Genomic DNA, 17,352 nt, shown 5'->3' with positions numbered 1-17,352 from the left:
AAAGGAGACTAGACATCTACCACCCCACTACCACTACCAGATTAGAGCCGTAAAGCAGATTAGACATCTACCACCCCACTACAACTATCAGATTAGAGCCATAAAGGAGACATCTACCTCCCCACTACCACTATCAGATTAGAGTCATAAAGGAGACTAGACATCTACCACCCCACTACCACTATCAGATTTAAGCCATAAAGGAGACTAGACATCTACCACCCCACTACCACTATCAGATTAGAGTCATAAAGGAGACTAGATATCTACCACCCCACTACCACTATCAGATTAGAGCCATAAAGGAGAAATCTACCACCCCACTACAACTATCAGATTAGAGCCATAAAGGAGACTAGGTATCTACAACCCCACTACCACTATCAGATTTAAGCCATAAAGGAGACTACACATCTACCACCCCACTACCACTATCAGACTAGAGCCATAAAGGAGACATCTACCACCCCACTACCACTATCAGATTAGAGCCATAAAGGAGACATCTACCACTATCAGATTAGAGCCATAATGGAGACATCTACCACCCCACTACCACTATCAGATTAGAGCCATAAAGGAGACATCTACCACCCCCAGTACCACTATCAGATTAGAGTCATAAAGGAGACATCTACCACCCCACGACCACTATCAGATTAGAGCCATAAAGGACACATCTACCACCCCCAGTACCACTATCAGATTAGAGTCGTAAAGGAGACATCTACCACCCCACTACCACTATCAGATTATAGCCATAAAGGAGACATCGACCACCCCACTACCACTATCAGATTAGAGCCATAAAGTAGACTAGACATCTACCACCCCACTACCACCATCAGATTAGAGCCATGAAGGAGACATCTACCACCCCACTACCACTATCAGATTAGAGCCATAAAGAAGACATCTACCACCCCACTACCACTATCAGATTAGAGTCATAAAGGAGACATCTACCACTATCAGATTAGAGCCATAAAGGAGACATCTATCACCCCACTACCACTATCAGATTAGAGCCATAAAGGAGACATCTACCACCCCAATACCACTATCAGATTAGAGCCATAAAGGAGACTAGACATCTCCCACCCCACTACCACTATCAGATTAGAGTCATAAAGGATACTAGATATCTACCACCCCACTACCACTATCAGATTAGAGCCATAAAGGAGACATCTACCACCCCACTACCACTATCAGATTAGAGCCATAAAGGAGACTAGGTATCTACAACCCCACTACCACTATCAGATTTAAGCCATAAAGGAGTCATCTACCACCCCAATACCACTATCAGATTAGAGTCATAAAGGAGTCATCTACCACCCCACTACCACTATCAGATTAGAGTCATAAAGGAGTCATCTACCACCCCACTACAACTATCAGATTAGAGTCATAAAGGAGACATCTACCACCCCCTACCACTATCAGATTAGAGCCATAAAGGAGACTAGGTATCTACCACCCCACTACCACTATCGGATTAGAGCCATAAAGGAGACATCTACCACCCCACTACCACTATCAGATTAGAGCCATAAAGGAGACATCTACCACCCCCAGTACCACTATCAGATTAGAGTCATAAAGGAGACATCTAGCACCCCACTACCACTATCAGATTAGAGCCATAAAGGAGACATCTACCACCCCCAGTACCACTATCAGATTAGAGTCATAAAGGAGTTATCTACCACCCCACTACCACTATCAGATTAGAGACATAAAGGAGACATCTACCACCTCACTACCACATTCAGATTAGAGCCATAAAGGAGACTAGACATCTACCACCCCACTACCACTATCAGATTAGAGAAATAAAGGAGACATCTACCACTATCAGATTAGAGCCATAAAGGAGACATCTACCACCCCACTACCACTATCAGATTAGAGCAATAAAGGAGTCATCTACCACCCCATTACCACTATCAGATTAGAGCCATAAAGGAGACATCTACAACCCCACTACCACTATCAGATTAGAGTCATAAAGGAGACATCAGATTAGAGTCATAAAGGAGACTAGATATCTACCACCCCACTACCACTATCAGATTCGAGCCATAAAGGAGACATCTACCCCCCACTACCACTATCAGATTAGAGCCATAAAGGAGACTAGGTATCTACAACCCCACTACCACTATCAGATTTAAGCCATAAAGGAGACTAAACATCTACCACCCCACTACCACTATCAGTTTAGAGCCATAAAGGAGAGATCTACCACACCACTACGACTATCAGATTAGAGTCAATAAGGAGCCTAGAAATCTACCTCCCCACTACCACTATCAGATTAGAGCCATAAAGGAGACATCTACCACCCCACTACCACTATCAGATTAGAGCCATAAAGGAGACTAGGTATCTACAACCCCTCTACCACTATCAGATTAGAGCCATAAAGGAGACATCTATCACCCCACTACCACTATCAGATTAGAGCCATAAAGGAGACATCTATCACCCCAATACCACTATCAGATTAGAGCCATAAAGGAGACTAGACATCTCCCACCCCACTACCAGTATCAGATTAGAGTCATAAAGGATACTAGATATCTACCACCCCACTACCACTATCAGATTAGAGCCATAAAGGAGACATCTACCACCCCACTACCACTATCAGATTAGAGCCATAAAGGAGACTAGGTATCTACAACCCCACTACCACTATCAGATTTAAGCCATAAAGGAGTCATCTACCACCCCACTACCACTATCAGATTAGAGTCATAAAGGAGTCATCTACCACCCCACTACCACTATCAGATTAGAGTCATAAAGGAGTCATCTACCACCCCACTACAACTATCAGATTAGAGTCATAAAGGAGACATCTACCACCCCCTACCACTATCAGATTAGAGCCATAAAGGAGTCTAGGTATCTACCACCCCACTACCACTATCGGATTAGAGCCATAAAGGAGACATCTACCACCCCACTACCACTATCAGATTAGAGCCATAAAGGAGACATCTACCACCCCCAGTACCACTATCAGATTAGAGTCATAAAGGAGACATCTACCACCCCACTACCACTATCAGATTAGAGCCATAAAGGAGACATCTACCACCCCCAGTACCACTATCAGATTAGAGTCATAAAGGAGTTATCTACCACCCCACTACCACTATCAGATTAGAGACATAAAGGAGACATCTACCACCTCACTACCACTATCAGATTAGAGCCATAAAGGAGACTAGACATCTACCACCCCACTACCACTATCAGATTAGAGAAATAAAGGAGACATCTACCACTATCAGATTAGAGCCATAAAGGAGACATCTACCACCCCACTACCACTATCAGATTAGAGCCATAAAGGAGACATCTACCACCCCCAGTACCACTATCAGATTAGAGTCATAAAGGAGTTATCTACCACCCCACTACCACTATCAGATTAGAGACATAAAGGAGACATCTACCACCTCACTACCACTATCAGATTAGAGCCATAAAGGAGACTAGACATCTACCACCCCACTACCACTATCAGATTAGAGAAATAAAGGAGACATCTACCACTATCAGATTAGAGCCATAAAGGAGACATCTACCACCCCACTACCACTATCAGATTAGAGCCATAAAGGAGTCATCTACCACCCCATTACCACTATCAGATTAGAGCCATAAAGGAGACATCTACAACCCCACTACCACTATCAGATTAGAGTCATAAAGGAGACATCAGATTAGAGTCATAAAGGAGACTAGATATCTACCACCCCACTACCACTATCAGATTAGAGCCATAAAGGAGACATCTACCCCCCACTACCACTATCAGATTAGAGCCATAAAGGAGACTAGGTATCTACAACCCCACTACCACTATCAGATTTAAGCCATAAAGGAGACTAAACATCTACCACCCCACTACCACTATCAGTTTAGAGCCATAAAGGAGAGATCTACCACACCACTACGACTATCAGATTAGAGTCAATAAGGAGCCTAGAAATCTACCTCCCCACTACCACTATCAGATTAGAGCCATAAAGGAGACATCTACCACCCCACTACCACTATCAGATTAGAGCCATAAAGGAGACTAGGTATCTACAACCCCTCTACCACTATCAGATTAGAGCCATAAAGGAGACATCTACCACCCCACTACCACTATCAGATTAGAGCCATAAAGGAGACATCTACCACCCCACTACCACTATCAGATTAGAGCCATAAAGGAGACTAGGTATCTACAACCCCACTACCACTATCAGATTTAAGCCATAAAGGAGTCATCTACCACCCCACTACCACTATCAGATTAGAGTCATAAAGGAGTCATCTACCACCCCACTACCACTATCAGATTAGAGTCATAAAGGAGTCATCTACCACCCCACTACAACTATCAGATTAGAGTCATAAAGGAGACATCTACCACCCCCTACCACTATCAGATTAGAGCCATAAAGGAGACTAGGTATCTACCACCCCACTACCACTATCGGATTAGAGCCATAAAGGAGACATCTACCACCCCACTACCACTATCAGATTAGAGCCATAAAGGAGACATCTACCACCCCCAGTACCACTATCAGATTAGAGTCATAAAGGAGACATCTACCACCCCACTACCACTATCAGATTAGAGCCATAAAGGAGACATCTACCACCCCCAGTACCACTATCAGATTAGAGTCATAAAGGAGTTATCTACCACCCCACTACCACTATCAGATTAGAGACATAAAGGAGACATCTACCACCTCACTACCACTATCAGATTAGAGCCATAAAGGAGACTAGACATCTACCACCCCACTACCACTATCAGATTAGAGAAATAAAGGAGACATCTACCACTATCAGATTAGAGCCATAAAGGAGACATCTACCACCCCACTACCACTATCAGAGTAGTGCCATAAAGGAGACATCTACCACCCCCAGTACCACTATCAGATTAGAGTCATAAAGGAGTTATCTACCACCCCACTACCACTATCAGATTAGAGACATAAAGGAGACATCTACCACCTCACTACCACTATCAGATTAGAGCCATAAAGGAGACTAGACATCTACCACCCCACTACCACTATCAGATTAGAGAAATAAAGGAGACATCTACCACTATCAGATTAGAGCCATAAAGGAGACATCTACCACCCCACTACCACTATCAGATTAGAGCCATAAAGGAGTCATCTACCACCCCATTACCACTATCAGATTAGAGCCATAAAGGAGACATCTACAACCCCACTACCACTATCAGATTAGAGTCATAAAGGAGCATTCAGATTAGAGTCATAAAGGAGACTAGATATCTACCACCCCACTACCACTATCAGATTAGAGCCATAAAGGAGACATCTACCCCCCACTACCACTATCAGATTAGAGCCATAAAGGAGACTAGGTATCTACAACCCCACTACCACTATCAGATTTAAGCCATAAAGGAGACTAAACATCTACCACCCCACTACCACTATCAGTTTAGAGCCATAAAGGAGAGATCTACCACCCCACTACGACTATCAGATTAGAGTCAATAAGGAGCCTAGAAATCTACCTCCCCACTACCACTATCAGATTAGAGCCATAAAGGAGACATCTACCACCCCACTACCACTATCAGATTAGAGCCATAAAGGAGACTAGGTATCTACAACCCCTCTACCACTATCAGATTTAAGCCATAAAGGAGACTAGACATCTACCACTACCACTATCAGATTAGAGCCATAAAGGAGACATCTACCACCCCACTAGCACTATCAGATTAGAGCCATAAAGGAGCCATCTACCACCCCACTACCACTATCAGATTAGAGCCATAAAGGAGACATCTACCACTATCAGATTAGAGCCATAAAGGAGCCATCTACCACCCCACTACCACTATCAGATTAGAGCCATAAAGGAGACTAGACATCTACCACCCCACTACCACTATCAGATTAGAGCCATAAAGGAGACATCTACCACCCCACTACCACTATCAGATTACAGCCATAAAGGAGCCATCTACCACCCCACTACCACTATCAGATTAGAGCCATAAAGGAGACATCTACCACTATCAGATTAGAGCCATAAAGGAGCCATCTACCACCCCACTACCACTATCAGATTAGAGCCATAAAGGAGACTAGACATCTACCACCCCACTACCACTATCAGATTAGAGCCATAAAGGAGACTAGACATCTACCACCCCACTACCACTATCAGATTAGAGTCATAAAGGAGACTAGATATCTACCACCCCACTACCACTACCAGATTAGAGCCATAAAGCAGATTAGACATCTACCACCCCACTACAACTATCAGATTAGAGCCATAAAGGAGAAATCTACCACCCCACTACCACTATCAGATTAGAGTCATAAAGGAGACTAGACATCTACCACCCCACTACCACTATCAGATTTAAGCCATAAAGGAGACTAGACATCTACCACCCCACTACCACTATCAGATTAGAGTCATAAAGGAGACTAGATATCTACCACCCCACTACCACTATCAGATTAGAGCCATAAAGGAGAAATCTACCACCCCACTACAACTATCAGATTAGAGCCATAAAGGAGACTAGGTATCTACAACCCCACTACCACTATCAGATTTAAGCCATAAAGGAGACTACACATCTACCACCCCACTACCACTATCAGACTAGAGCCATAAAGGAGACATCTACCACCCCACTACCACTATCAGATTAGAGCCATAAAGGAGACATCTACCACTATCAGATTAGAGCCATAATGGAGACATCTACCACCCCACTACCACTATCAGATTAGAGCCATAAAGGAGACTAGACATCTACCACCCCACTACCACTATCAGATTAGAGCCATAAAGGAGACTAGACATCTACCACTCCACTACCACTATCAGATTAGAGTCATAAAGGAGACTAGACATCTACCACCCCACTACCACTATCAGATTAGAGAAATAAAGGAGACATCTACCACTATCAGATTAGAGCCATAAAGGAGTCATCTACCACCCCACTACCACTATCAGATTAGAGCCATAAAGGAGTCATCTACCACCCCATTACCACTATCAGATTAGAGCCATAAAGGAGATATCTACAACCCCACTACCACTATCAGATTAGAGTCATAAAGGAGACATCAGATTAGAGTCATAAAGGAGACTAGATATCTACCACCCCACTACCACTATCAGATTAGAGCCATAAAGGAGACATCTACCACCCCACTACCACTATCAGATTAGAGCCATAAAGGAGCCATCTACCACTATCAGATTAGAGCCATAAAGGAGCCATCTACCACCCCACTACCACTATCAGATTAGAGCCATAAAGGAGACTAGACATCTACCACCCCACTACCACTATCAGATTAGAGACATAAAGGAGACTAGACATCTACCACCCCACTACCACTATCAGATTAGAGTCATAAAGGAGACTAGATATCTACCACCCCACTACCACTATCAGATTAGAGCCATAAAGGAGACATCTACCACCCCACTACCACTATCAGATTAGAGCCATAAAGGAGCCATCTACCACTATCAGATTAGAGCCATAAAGGAGCCATCTACCACCCCACTACCACTATCAGATTAGAGCCATAAAGGAGACTAGACATCTACCACCCCACTACCACTATCAGATTAGAGTCATAAAGGAGACTAGATATCTACCACCCCACTACCACTATCAGATTAGAGCCATAAAGGAGACATCTACCACCCCACTACCACTATCAGATTAGAGCCATAAAGGAGCCATCTACCACTATCAGATTAGAGCCATAAAGGAGCCATCTACCACCCCACTACCACTATCAGATTAGAGCCATAAAGGAGAATAGACATCTACCACCCCACTACCACTATCAGATTAGTGACATAAAGGAGACTAGACATCTACCACCCCACTACCACTATCAGATTAGAGTCATAAAGGAGACTAGATATCTACCACCCCACTACCACTACCAGATTAGAGCCATAAAGCAGATTAGACATCTACCACCCCACTACAACTATCAGATTAGAGCCATAAAGGAGACATCTACCACCCCACTACCACTATCAGATTAGAGTCATAAAGGAGACTAGACATCTACCACCCCACTACCACTATCAGATTTAAGCCATAAAGGAGACTAGACATCTACCACCCCACTACCACTATCAGATTAGAGTCATAAAGGAGACTAGATATCTACCACCCCACTACCACTATCAGATTAGAGCCATAAAGGAGAAATCTACCACCCCACTACAACTATCAGATTAGAGCCATAAAGGAGACTAGGTATCTACAACCCCACTACCACTATCAGATTTAAGCCATAAAGGAGACTACACATCTACCACCCCACTACCACTATCAGACTAGAGCCATAAAGGAGACATCTACCACCCCACTACCACTATCAGATTAGAGCCATAAAGGAGACATCTACCACTATCAGATTAGAGCCATAATGGAGACATCTACCACCCCACTACCACTATCAGATTAGAGCCATAAAGGAGACTAGACATCTACCACCCCACTACCACTATCAGATTAGAGCCATAAAGGAGACTAGACATCTACCACTCCACTACCACTATCAGATTAGAGTCATAAAGGAGACTAGACATCTACCACCCCACTACCACTATCAGATTAGAGAAATAAAGGAGACATCTACCACTATCAGATTAGAGCCATAAAGGAGACATCTACCACCCCACTACCACTATCAGATTAGAGCCATAAAGGAGTCATCTACCACCCCATTACCACTATCAGATTAGAGCCATAAAGGAGATATCTACAACCCCACTACCACTATCAGATTAGAGTCATAAAGGAGACATCAGATTAGAGTCATAAAGGAGACTAGATATCTACCACCCCACTACCACTAACAGATTAGAGCCATAAAGGAGACATCTACCACCCCACTACCACTAACAGATTAGAGCCATAAAGGAGACTAGGTATCTACAACCCCACTACCACTATCAGATTTAAGCCATAAAGGAGACTAAACATCTACCACCCCACTACCACTACCAGTTTAGAGCCATAAAGGAGAGATCTACCACCCCAATACGACTATCAGATTAGAGTCAATAAAGAGACTAGAAATCTACCTCCCCACTACCACTATCAGATTAGAGCCATAAAGGAGAAATCTACCACCCCACTACCACTATCAGATTAGAGCCATAAAGGAGACTAGGTATCTACAACCCCACTACCACTATCAGATTTAAGCCATAAAGGAGACTAGACATCTACCACTACCACTATCAGATTAGAGCCATAAAGGAGACATCTACCACCCCACTACCACTATCAGATTAGAGCCATAAAGGAGACATCTACCACTATCAGATTAGAGCCATAAAGGAGCCATCTACCACCCCACTACCACTATCAGATTAGAGCCATAAAGGAGACTAGACATCTACCACCCCACTACCACTATCAGATTAGAGCCATAAAGGAGACATATACCACCCCACTACCACTATCAGATTAGAGCCATAAAGGAGCCATCTACCACCCCACTACCACTATCAGATTAGAGCCATAAAGGAGACATCTACCACTATCAGATTAGAGCCATAAAGGAGTCATCTACCACCCCACTACCACTATCAGATTAGAGCCATAATGGAGACTAGACATCTACCACCCCACTACCACTATCAGATTAGAGCCATAAAGGAGACTAGACATCTACCACCCCACTACCACTATCAGATTAGAGTCATAAAGGAGACTAGATATCTACCACCCCACTACCACTACCAGATTAGAGCCATAAAGCAGATTAGACATCTACCACCCCACTACAACTATCAGATTAGAGCCATAAAGTAGACATCTACCACCCCACTACCACTATCAGATTAGAGTCATAAAGGAGACTAGATATCTACCACCCCACTACCACTACCAGATTAGAGCCATAAAGCAGATTAGACATCTACCACCCCACTACCACTATCAGATTTAAGCCATAAAGGAGACTAGACATCTACCACCCCACTACCACTATCAGATTAGAGTCATAAAGGAGACTAGATATCTACCACCCCACTACCACTATCAGATTTAAGCCATAAAGGAGAAATCTACCACCCCACTACCACTATCAGATTAGAGCCATAAAGGAGACTAGGTATCTACAACCCCACTACCACTATCAGATTTAAGCCATAAAGGAGACTAGACATCTACCACCCCACTACCACTATCAGACTAGAGCCATAAAGGAGACATCTACCACACCACTACCACTATCAGATTAGAGCCATAAAGGAGACATCTACCACTATCAGATTAGAGCCATAATGGAGACATCTACCACCCCACTACCACTATCAGATTAGAGCCATAAAGGAGACTAGACATCTACCACCCCACTACCACTATCAGATTAGAGTCATAAAGGAGACTAGATATCTACCACCCCACTACCACTACCAGATTAGAGCCATAAAGCAGATTAGACATCTACCACCCCACTACAACTATCAGATTAGAGCCATAAAGGAGACATCTACCACCCCACTACCACTACCAGATTAGAGCCATAAAGCAGATTAGACATCTACCACCCCACTACCACTATCAGATTTAAGCCATAAAGGAGACTAGACATCTACCACCCCACTACCACTATCATATTAGAGTCATAAAGGAGACTAGATATCTACCACCCCACTACCACTATCAGATTTAAGCCATAAGGGAGAAATCTACCACCCCACTACCACTATCAGATTAGAGCCATAAAGGAGACTAGGTATCTACAACCCCACTACCACTATCAGATTTAAGCCATAAAGGAGACTAGACATCTACCACCCCACTACCACTATCAGACTAGAGCCATAAAGGAGACATCTACCACCCCAATACCACTATCAGATTAGAGCCATAAAGGAGACATCTACCACTATCAGATTAGAGCCATAATGGAGACATCTACCACCCCACTACCACTATCAGATTAGAGCCATAAAGGAGTCTAGACATCTACCACCCCACTACCACTATCAGATTAGAGCCATAAAGGAGACTAGACATCTACCACTCCACTACCACTATCAGATTAGAGTCATAAAGGAGACTAGACATCTACCACCCCACTGCCACTATCAGATTAGAGTCATAAAGGAGACATCAGATTAGAGTCATAAAGGAGACTAGATATCTACCACCCCACTACCACTACCAGATTAGAGCCATAAAGCAGATTAGACATCTACCACCCCACTACCACTATCAGATTAGAGCCATAAAGGAGACATCTAACACCCCACTACCACTATCAGATTAGAGCCATGAAGAAGACACCTACCACTATCAGATTAGAGCCATAATGGAGACATCTACCACCCCACTACCACTATCAGATTAGAGCCATAAAGGAGACATCTACCACCCCACTACCACTATCAGATTAGAGCCATAAAGGAGACTAGACATCTACCACCCCACTACCACTATCAGATTAGAGTCATAAAGGAGACTAGACATCTACCACCCCACTACCACTATCAGATTAGAGTCATAAAGGAGAAATCAGATTAGAGTCATAAAGGAGACTAGATATCTACCACCCCACTACCACTACCAGATTAGAGCCATAAAGCAGATTAGACATCTACCACCCCACTACCACTATCAGATTAGAGCCATAAAGGAGACATCTACCACCCCACTACCACTACCAGATTAGAGCCATAAAGCAGATTAGACATCTACCACCCCACTACCACTATCAGATTTAAGCCATAAAGGAGACTAGACATCTACCACCCCACTACCACTATCAGATTAGAGTCATAAAGGAGACTAGATATCTACCACCCCACTACCACTATCAGATTTAAGCCATAAAGGAGAAATCTACCACCCCACTACCACTATCAGATTAGAGCCATAAAGGAGACTAGGTATCTACAACCCCACTACCACTATCAGATTTAAGCCATAAAGGAGGCTAGACATCTACCACCCCACTACCACTATCAGACTAGAGCCATAAAGGAGACATCTACCACCCCACTACCACTATCAGATTAGAGCCATAAAGGAGACATCTACCACTATCAGATTAGAGCCATAATGGAGACATCTACCACCCCACTACCACTATCAGATTAGAGCCATAAAGGAGACTAGACATCTACCACCCCACTACCACTATCAGATTAGAGTCATAAAGGAGACTAGATATCTACCACCCCACTACCACTACCAGATTAGAGCCATAAAGCAGATTAGACATCTACCACCCCACTACAACTATCAGATTAGAGCCATAAAGGACACATCTACCACCCCACTACCACTACCAGATTAGAGCCATAAAGCAGATTAGACATCTACCACCCCACTACCACTATCAGATTTAAGCCATAAAGGAGACTAGACATCTACCACCCCACTACCACTATCAGATTAGAGTCATAAAGGAGACTAGATATCTACCACCCCACTACCACTATCAGATTTAAGCCATAAGGGAGAAATCTACCACCCCACTACCACTATCAGATTAGAGCCATAAAGGAGACTAGGTATCTACAACCCCACTACCACTATCAGATTTAAGCCATAAAGGAGACTAGACATCTACCACCCCACTACCACTATCAGACTAGAGCCATAAAGGAGACATCTACCACCCCAATACCACTATCAGATTAGAGCCATAAAGGAGACATCTACCACTATCAGATTAGAGCCATAATGGAGACATCTACCACCCCACTACCACTATCAGATTAGAGCCATAAAGGAGTCTAAACATCTACCACCCCACTACCACTATCAGATTAGAGCCATAAAGGAGACTAGACATCTACCACTCCACTACCACTATCAGATTAGAGTCATAAAGGAGACTAGACATCTACCACCCCACTGCCACTATCAGATTAGAGTCATAAAGGAGACATCAGATTAGAGTCATAAAGGAGACTAGATATCTACCACCCCACTACCACTACCAGATTAGAGCCATAAAGCAGATTAGACATCTACCACCCCACTACCACTATCAGATTAGAGCCATAAAGGAGACATCTAACACCCCACTACCACTATCAGATTAGAGCCATGAAGAAGACACCTACCACTATCAGATTAGAGCCATAATGGAGACATCTACCACCCCACTACCACTATCAGATTAGAGCCATAAAGGAGACATCTACCACCCCACTACCACTATCAGATTAGAGCCATAAAGGAGACTAGACATCTACCACCCCACTACCACTATCAGATTAGAGTCATAAAGGAGACTAGACATCTACCACCCCACTACCACTATCAGATTAGAGTCATAAAGGAGAAATCAGATTAGAGTCATAAAGGAGACTAGATATCTACCACCCCACTACCACTACCAGATTAGAGCCATAAAGCAGATTAGACATCTACCACCCCACTACCACTATCAGATTAGAGCCATAAAGGAGACATCTACAACCCCACTACCACTATCAGATTAGAGCCATAAAGGAGACTAGGTATCTACAACCCCACTACCACTATCAGATTTAAGCCATAAAGGAGACTAGACATCTACCACCCCACTACCACTATCAGATTAGAATAATAAAGGAGTCATCTACCACCCCACTACCACTATCAGATTAGAGTCATAAAGCAGACATCTACCACCCCACTACCACTATCAGATTAGAGCCAAAAAGGAGACATCTACCACCCCACTACCACTATCAGATTAGAGCCATAAAGGAGACTAGGTATCTACCACCCCACTACCACTATCAGATTAGAGCCATAAAGGAGAAATCTACCACCCCCAGTACCACTATCAGATTAGAGACATAAAGGAGACATCTACCACCCCACTACCACTATCAGATTAGAGTCAAAAGGGAGACATCTACCACCCCACTACCACTATCAGATTAGAGTCATAAAGGAGACATCTACCACCCCATACCACTAGCAGACTAGAGCCATTAAGCAGATTAGACATCTACCACCCCACTACCACTATCAGATTAGAGCCATAAAGGAGACATCTACCACCCCACTACCACTATCAGATTAGAGTCATAAAGGAGACTAGACATATACCACCCCACTAACACTATCAGATTAGAGCCATAAAGGAGACATCTTCCACCCCACTACCACTATCAGATTAGAGCCATAAAGGAGACATCTACCACCCCCAGTACCACTATCAGATTAGAGTCATAAAGGAGATATCTACCACCCCACTACCACTATCAGATTAGAGCCATAAAGGAGACATCTACCACTATCAGATTAGAGTCATAAAGGAGACTAGACATCTACCACCCCACTACCACTATCAGATTAGAGTAATGAAGGAGTCATCTACCACCACACTACCACTATCAGATTAGGGTCATAAAGCAGACATCTACCACCCCACTACCACGATCAGATTAGAGCCATAAAGGAGACATCTACCACCCCACTACCACTATCAGATTAGAGCCATAAAGGAGACTAGGTATCTACCACCCCACTACCACTATCAGATTAGAGCCATAAAGGAGAAATCTACCACCCCCAGTACCACTATCAGATTAGAGACATAAAGGAGACATCTACCACCCCACTACCACTATCAGATTAGAGTCAAAAAGGAGACATCTACCACCCCACTACCACTATCAGGTTAGAGTCATAAAGGAGACATCTACCACCCCATACCACTAGCAGACTAGAGCCATAAAGCAGATTAGACATCTACCACCCCACTACCACTATCAGATTAGAGCCATAAAGGAGACATCTACCACCTCACTACCACTATCAGATTAGAGACATAAAGGAGACATCTACCACCCCACTACCACTATCAGATTAGAGTCATAAAGGAGACTAGACATCTACCACCCCACTACCACTATCAGATTAGAGCCATAAAGGAGACATCTACCACCCCCAGTACCACTATCAGATTAGAGTCATAAAGGAGATATCTACCACCCCACTACCACTATCAGATTATAGCCATAAAGGAGACATCTACCACTATCAGATTAGAGCCATAAAGGAGACATCTACCACTATCAGATTAGAGCCATAAAGGAGAGATCTACCACCCCACTACCACTATCAGATTAGAGCCATAAAGGAGACATCTACCACTATCAGATTAGAGCCATAAAGGAGACATCTACCACTATCAGATTAGAGCCATAAAGGAGACATCTACCACTATCAGATTAGAGCCATAAAGGAGACATCTACCACCCCACTACCACTATCAGATTAGAGTCATAAAGGAGACATCTACCACTATCAGATTAGAGCCATAAAGAGACTAGATATCTACCACCCCCAGTACCACTATTGAATTAGGAGGCAATGTAGCCTGTTTTTTGCCCCCCCCCCCCCCCCCCCTCACCATCACCCACTAATTAAGCATTTGACTTAGTAATGCATCGATATTTATTGTTTACAAATGAGCTATGACATAGCCAATCAACATATAGCACAACGTTGGATTTCACCCTCATCTCAAAATTGAATGGTTTTGGAAGTTTCTATTGAGCCCCTTTCTCTTTGTCTCGCTTTGACCAATCAGTGAGTCTCACAAAGGTGATTCATTCTTATGAAATTATCAACTTCACCCTTTATATCTTAAAATGACCATATACATCGATTTGTTTAAAGCAAAACGACCAAAACTATTGCTGGTGAACCTGAACAATCTAAATAAAATGTATTGTAAACCCCGTTCAGCTACCTTGCGTTGGTCAGAGCTCGAAACTGGGCACTGTGCGCAGTTTGACGAGGCTACTGATATTCCTTAGGGTTGTTCGGCATGCTAAATGACTTGTAGATCAATGACTGTCAACACAGTTAGTTGCTTAGTTCCACGCTGAAAGAGAGGACGCATCAGTTGTCACAGAAGATTACTTTTGGAAGGTAGAACGTAACATGAGCAAAACATGTTAGTGAATTGGTGATATTTGAATTAGTATGATGACTGATGCATGCTACATTTTGGGGTGTGCAGACCGATGAAATATCTTACACATTGGTTCCCTATTCAAATGTTTATCAGTTACATCCCTAGGATTATTTATTCCTTCATTTTAGTAATTTAGCAGACACTCAGAGCCTAGAGCAATTTACTTTAGTGAGTGCATATATTTTCATTCATACTGGTTCCCCATGGGAACTGAATCTACAACCCTGGCATTGCAAGCACCGTGCTCTATCAACTGAGCCACACAGAATAATTAACAATCATACATCCCAAGGATTATCAATCAATAACACTTCCTAGGATTATCAATCAATAACACACCCCTAGGTTTATCAATCAATAACACACCCCTAGGATTATCAATCAATAACACACCCCTAGGAGTATCAATCAATAACACATCCCCAGGATTATCAATCAATAACACACCCCTAGGATTATCAATCAATAACACACCCCTAGGATTATCAATCAATAACACATCCCAAGGATTATCAATCAATAGCACATCCCAAGGTTTATCAATCAATAACACACCCCTAGGATTATCAATCACTAACACACCCCTAGGATTATCAATCACTAACACACCCCTAGGATTATCAATCAATAACACACCCCTAGGATTATCAATCACTAACACACCCCTAGGATTATCAATCACTAACACACCCCTAGGATTATCAATCATTAACACACCCCTAGGATTATCAATCAATAACACACCCCTAGGATTATCAATCACTAACACACCCCTAGGATTATCAATCACTAACACACCCCTAGGATTATCAATCAATAACACACCCCTAGGATTATCAATCAATAATACATCAAATCAAATGTATTTATAATTCCCTTTTTACATCAGCCGATGGGATTATCAATCAATAACACACCCCTAGGATTATCAATCAGTAACACATCCCTAGGATTATCAATCAGTAACACATCTCTCTGCTTATTCTGTCTAAAGCACACACAAGCCACCGCATCTTCATGGACACGCACACATGCACACATGCACACATACACACACACACACACACACACACACACACACACACACACACACACACACACACACACGCACAGAACCCCTCCCTCCCCCACCCCACACACACACACACACGTCTGTCTGTACAGTATTTATCAAACCAGTCTGCTATGATTCCCATTACCCAGGTCTCCAAAGACTGCCATGACCATGTGTTTCCCGTTGTACACAGGTGTAATGATCAGCATCACACCCATGCCAATAACTACCACCCGGGCCTACCACCCGGGCCTGAATGCAGCCAGCAGC

The sequence above is a fragment of the Salvelinus alpinus genome, chromosome 34 (assembly GCF_045679555.1).
Source record: "Salvelinus alpinus chromosome 34, SLU_Salpinus.1, whole genome shotgun sequence".
Taxonomy (NCBI): Eukaryota; Metazoa; Chordata; class Actinopteri; order Salmoniformes; family Salmonidae; genus Salvelinus; species Salvelinus alpinus.
Note: the sequence above shows the minus strand (reverse complement) of the source record.